Source organism: Rana temporaria, chromosome 4 (assembly GCF_905171775.1).
Source record: "Rana temporaria chromosome 4, aRanTem1.1, whole genome shotgun sequence".
In the NCBI taxonomy this organism is placed as follows: domain Eukaryota; kingdom Metazoa; phylum Chordata; class Amphibia; order Anura; family Ranidae; genus Rana; species Rana temporaria.
Window position 1 is genome coordinate 16,825,300 of NC_053492.1, and position 6,997 is coordinate 16,832,296.

The following is a 6,997-nucleotide window of genomic DNA, read 5'->3' on the forward strand; positions in this document are numbered from 1 at the left end:
GGAAAATGGGTATCCAGTGATCCTTTTAGGGTAAGTAAGGATGTCCCCTTACCTTACTGCTGTAAGGTAACAGCATATAGATCCAACCACATTAGATGGTTCACTCGATGGGCTCTGATCCAACAACGGCAGGTCCTCCTTGGAGTTCTCGTCCCAGATTGGTCAGTTTCTCGCCCCAAAGAAATAAAGCATCGATGGTGTGATACCGTTTTAAAAATTTTAATTCTCAAAGAAAATAGACAGGGGTACTCACATAATCCAAAATACAATTGAGCATGTAAAAAAGAGGGGCAATCTGTCGCCAACGTCACCTCCGATACCTCTCAGTGGACTCATGCGCATTCGTCACTATCATGTGACTTCCTCCTACCACAGTTGTCAAAATATTTCACAACATTTTTTTTTTTGATAAAATATTCCGAATATTCGATTTCCGAATATTCGAGAATACTTTCTCCGCCCTTCTTTTGTATCAGAGCCAATCAGAAAAAAAAAATTCGCAAAATGTTCGCAATAAATTCGCATTAGCGAAATTTCGCAATTTTTTTTTAAATATCACGAATATTCGATTTTAGCGAATATTTCACGAATATTCGGCTATATATTCGTGATATATCGCGAAATCGAATATGGCGTATTCCGCTCAACACTAGTGGTTAAAGGGGTTGTAAAGGTAAAAAAAAAAAATCCCTAAATAGCTTCCATTACCTTAGTGCAGTCCTCCTTCACTTACCTCATCCTTCGGTTTTGCTTTTAAATGTCCTTATTTCTCCTGAGAAATCCTCACTTCCTGTTCTTCTGTCTGTAACTCCACACAGTAATGTGACACTTTCTCCCTGGTGTGGAGTAAGCCTCTTGAGGGGGCGAGCAGGAGGCTCAGGACGCTATCTACTTTGCAGATAGAGAAAGGAGCTGTGTGTTAGTGGGTGTCCTGACACTTCTGCTCGCCCCCTCCCCCCTCAAGAGGCTTTCTCCACACCAGGGAGAAAGTGTTGCATTACTGTGTGTAGTTACAGACAGAAGAACAGGAAGTGAGGATTTCTCAGAAGAAATAAGGACATTTAAAAGCAAAATCGAAGGATGAGGTAAGTGAAGGAGGACTGCACTAAGGTAAAGGAAGCTATTTAGGGAAAAAATGTTTTACCTTTACAACCCCTTTAACCACTTAAGCCCCGGACCATATTGCTGCCTAAAGACCCAAGGTGTTTTTACAGTTTGGGACTGCGTCGCTTTAACAGATAATTGCGTGGTCGTGCGACGTGGCTCCCAAACAAAATTGGCGTCCTTTTTTCCCCACAAATAGAGCTTTATTTTGGTGGTATTTGATCACCTCGGCGGTTTTTATTTTTTGCGCTATAAACAAAAATAGAGCGACAATTTTGAAAACAATGCAATATTTTTTACTTTTTGCTATAATAAATATCCCCCAAAAACATATATAAAAAAAAAAAAAATTCCTCAGTTTAGGGCGATACGTATTCTTGTACCTATTTTTGGTAAAAAAAATCGCAATAAGCGTTAATCGATTGGTTTGCGCAAAATTTATAGCATTTACAAAATAGGGGATAGTTTTATTGCATTTTTATTAATTTTTGTTTTTTTACTACTAATGGCGGCGATCAGCGATTTTTTTTGTGACTGCGACATTATGGTGGACACTTCGGACAATTTTGACACATTTTTGGGATTTTTGTCATTTTCACAGCAAAAAATGCATTTAAATTGCATTCTTTATTGTGAAAATGACAGTTGCAGTTTGGGAGTTAACCACAGGTGGCGCTGTAGAATTTGGTGTACACTGTGTGTGTGTTTACAACTGTAGGGGGGTGTGGCTGTAGGAATGACGTCATCGATCGAGTCTCCCTATAAAAGGGATCACTCGATCGATACGCCGCCACAGTGAAGCACGGGGAAGCCGTGTTTACATACGGCTCTCCCCGTTCTTCAGCTCCGGGGAGCGATCGCGACGGAGCGGCTATAAACAAATAGCCGCGACCGTCGTCCCGGATCGCTCCCCGAGGGGACCCGACCGCCGCAAGTCGCGGGGGGGGGGTCCCGATCGGACCCACGTCTAGGCAGGGACGTACAGGTACGCCAATGTGCCTGTACGTGCCATTCTGCAGACGTATATGTACATGCGGCGGTCGGGAAGGGGTTAAGTTCCATCACCTATTGTTTGAGAAAAAAAGCCCTGACTCTCTGATTTATGCTGCTAATTTCTACATTGGAGTTGTTTGTTCTATATTACCTTGATATTTTTGTGCAGATCACCACTGTGATCTGTATACTTGGACACTGTATTCTTGTCAATTGTTTTTATGTTCTCTTTTGAGAAATCTCTTTGATATCATTATGTTGATGTTATCATTCTTTTGTACTCTATGATTCAGCTCTGTACTATGTGCTTCTTAAAATCCAATAAAAATAAAATTTTGAAAAAAAAGATTTCATTGACAGTTACAAACACCTCCTTAATCACTTTCTTTACTGAATCGTGGTTTCTTTGATTCCTCGGAAATAGTGTTGAGCAGAATACGCCATATTCGATTTCGCGATATATCACGAATATATAGCCGAATATTCGAGAAATATTCGCTAAATTCGAATATTCGTGATATTTTATCGAAATGAAATGTTTGCGAAATTTCGCTATTGCGAATGCGAAAATAATTGCGAAATTTCGACAACTGCGGTAGGAGCACTCTGATTGGCTCAGAATATTCGTGATATTTTATCGAAATTTCGCAAAATGCGAATGCGATATTTATTGCGGAATTTCGACAACTGCGGTAGGAGCCCTCTGATTGGCTCAGAATATTCGTGATATTTTATCGAAATTTCACAAAATGCGAATGCGATATTTATTGCGGAATTTCGACAACTGCGGTAGGAGCCCTCTGATTGGCTCAGAATATTCGTGATATTTTATCGAAATTTCGCAAAATGCGAATGCGATATTTTTTGCGGAATTTCGACAACTGCGGTAGGAGCCCTCTGATTGGCTCAGAATATTCATGATATTTTATCGAAATTTCGCAAAATGCGAATGCGAAATTGATTGCGGAATTTCGACAACTGCGGTAGGAGCACTCTGATTGGCTCATTATGAAATCGAATATTCCTGATATTTTATCGAAATTTCGCAAAATGCGAATGCGATATTTATTGCGGAATTTCGACAACTGCGGAAGGAGCACTCTGGTTGGCTCTGATGCAAAAGAAGGGCGGAGAAAATAATCGCGCGATATTCCGATTGCCGAATAATCGCATTGCGATTTTTCAGCAAGATAAAATGATCGCTTCAGCTACTCGGCCCAAGGTCTCTAATCATACCAGCAATGCTTTTAGACGTCGATGGAGATATCTAGGATGTGATCTGTTCTAAAAATAAAATTGAAAAAATTTGAATATTCGGAATAGCGAATATTCACCGCGAAATTCGAAATATATCGCGAATACTCGAATATGCCATATTCGAGCCGAATATTCGCAATACGAATATTCGTGAGCAACACTACTCAGAAAAATGAAATTATTGTAAGGGGAGGTGGCAACTGAGGAGGGGGTGGGAGGAGTAAGGGGGGGGTGTTGTGCTTATAAAGGTTATATTTATATATCTATATTTAAGTGCTTTGTTACTGTGATTTTATTGGGGTAGATTCAGGTAGGGGCGCGCAAAACTGCGTTGGCGTAACATAAGAAATTTACGTTACGCCTCCGCAAGTTTTACTGGCAAGTGCTTGATTCACAAAGCACTTATGCCTGTAAAGTTGCGGAGGCGTAGCGTAAAAGGGGCCGGTGTAAGCGCGCGTAGTTTAAATGATCCCGTAGGGGGCGTGGATCATTTAAATTAGGCGCGTTCCCGCGTCGAACGTACCGCGCATGCGCCGTCCCTAAAATTTCCCGACGTGCGTTGCGGCAAATGACGTCGCAAGGACGTCATTTGCTTCGACGTGAACGTAAATGGCGTCCAGCGCCATTCACGAACGACTTACGCAAACAACGTAAATTTTGAAAATCGTGACGCGGGAACGACGTCCATACTTAACATTGGCTGCCCACTCCTAATAGCAGGAGCAGCCTTACGACGAAAACGACGTACGCAAACGACGTAAGGAGCGAACGCCGGGCGCACGTACGTTTGTGAATCGGCGTAAGTATGCAATTTGCATACTGTACGCTGACAACTACGAGAACGCCACCTAGCGGCCAGCGTAAGAATGCACCCTAAGATACGACGGCATAAGAGCCTTATGCCAGTCGTATCTTAGGCTACAGTCGGCGTATCTAGCTTTCTGAATACAGAAAGTAGATACGCCGGTGCAACTAAGCAATTACGCTGCGTATCTATGGATACGCAGGCGTAATTGCTACCTGAATCTACCCCATTGTGTTTACTGTGTGTCTTCTGTTTATTATGTGTCTTCTTCTACTTGTTTATCTGCTGTGATTCCAAATTTACCTCCCTTGACTTAGGGGGGCGAGAAATAAATAAATAAAGTGTTTCCTTTCTTTATATATATACATGGATGCATTAAAGCGGTTGTATACCCAAAAACACATTTAAAAAATAAATAAAACCTGCAAGACAAAGGCCTAATGAGCTAGTATGACTAGCATACTAGATCATCATGAATTACTTACCTTAGATCGAAGCCCCCGCAGCGACCTTCGTTCCTCTCCTCCACCGCCGCCAAGATGGGGCACTGTCCCATTCAAGACCCAGCACGCTCAGTGCGCATGCGCCGTTACCCTGCGCCGTTACCCTGCGCCTGCGCCGTTGCCCCGATTTTCTGCAAATATCTCCTTAACCATGTAGGTTAAAGGGGTTGTAAAGGTACAATTTTTTTTTTCCGAAATAGCTTCCTTTACCTTAGTGCAGTCCTCCTTCACTTACCTCATCCTTCCATTTTGCTTTTAAGCCCAGGTTCACACTGGGCTGCGGGAGTGAAGCCGTGCGAGTTCAGCTGAACTCGCACGATTTCACTCCCGCTGGCAGTCCCGATTTCGACCGCGATTATAGAGACATCTGTGCAGGTTTCTGCACAGATGTCAATGTAAATCGCGGGCCGAAATCGCAAAAAGTAGTACAGAAACTACTTTTTGAAATCGGCGCAGCACCGCAGATGCGGCGTAAATGTCCTTATTTCTTCTGAGAAAGCCTCACTTCCTGTTCTTCTGTCTGTAACTCCACACGGTAATGCGAGGCTTTCTCCCTGGTGTGGAGTGTCGTGCTCGCCCCCTCCCTTGTGTGATGTAGTTAATAAAATGATTATTTTGTGTCCATGTTATTTTTCTTCTAGTCACTCAAATATTGCTTTTCTTTCTTATATTGTTTTATTTATTTTATTTATTGATCTATATATATATATATATATATATATATAGATGTGTGTGGGTGTGTTGCAACAAGTAGTATTTTCCTTAAAGCGGTTCTCCACCCTAAAGTGGAGTCCCGCTGATCGGAACCCTCCCCCCCTTCGGTGTCACATTTGACACCTTTCAGGGGGGAGGGGGGTGCAGATACCTGTCTAAAGACAGGTATCTGCACCCACTTCCGGCCCGGCATTCTCGGGCAAAAGACGGGCATTCCGTCACATCCCGTCGCCCCCCCCCGTTGTGTGCTGGGAACACTCGGCTCCCAGCACACAGCGGGAGCCAATCGGCGGGCGCGGCGCGACTCGCGCATGCGCCGTAGGGAACCGGGCAGTGAAGCCGCAGTGCTTCACTTCCTGGTTCCCTTAGCGTGGATGGCGGGGGGAGCAGCAGAGAGACGAGCGATCGCTCGTCCTCTGCTGCAATCGGCGGTGGACTCCAGGACAGGTAAGTGTCCTAATATTAAAAGTCAGCAGCTGCAGTATTTGTACCTGCTGGCTTTTAATATTATTTTCCCATGGCACATCCGCTTTAAAAGTCATTATAGAGTTAAAAAACCTTCAGGGGTGATAAGTGAAAACAGATGTTACTCCTCACTCCTTCCGGCCCCTTCCATCGACTGAAGAAAGATGGCCCCCAAGACTGTGAAATTGAAGCAGCATGGCAAGAACAGACGTCCGAAGAAGAAAACCATATATGGACTAACGAAACAGATGTCCCCATATAAATGATGGCACTCTGTCTATAAAGCTGTGCTGACAATAAAGCTCCCTCCCTCTCATGCTGTTGATGGTGGAGGATGTAGACTACATTTCCCTCTTGTCTGCGTGCTTCACTATTATGAAATTTGACTCAGAGGCAGAATGGGTTATGCCCTGGGGTTGTGCCAGGGGCCTATACTTATGACTTGGACTACAGCAAAGTCAGAAAGCCCACTAACACACAGCTCCTTTCTCTATCTGCAACGTAGAGAGAGTCCTGACTCTCCTGTAGTCCAAGGGAGGGGGCGAGCACGACACTCCACACCAGGGAGAAAGCCTCGCATTACTGTGTGGAGTTACAGACAGAAGAACAGGAAGTGAGGATTTCTCAGAAGAAATAAGGACATTTAAAAGCAAAATGTAAGGATGAGGTAAGCGAAGGAGGACTGCACTAAGGTAAAGGAAGCTATTTAGGGAAAAAAAATTGTACCTTTACAACCCCTTTAAGGAGATATTGCAAGCACCTACAGGTAAGCCTTAATGTAGGCTTACCTGTAGGTGCAAGTAGTATCAGAGGGTATACTACCGCTTTAAAGTGGAGTTCCACCCATTTTTTTATGTTTGTCTGTGCTGCATGCTCTAATCTCATAGTGTTCAGAATGGACAATTATTTATTTAATTTGTTGCTTGTAAATACCTTTATTTTGTAGTCCTTCATTACTTCCTCCTCCTTATTTGCCTAGGCTATTTGCAAGGGTTTCTGGGATAGGCATCGTGTTTCCCAGTAGTCCTTGCAAACCTGACTGAAACATATTACATTGCTTGTGCACTGAGCATGTGCGAGATATGCAAAGCTGAAATCCAGGAAGTCATACAGTCTGGCTTCATGATGCCCACACTTAAGATGGCCACGGTCTATT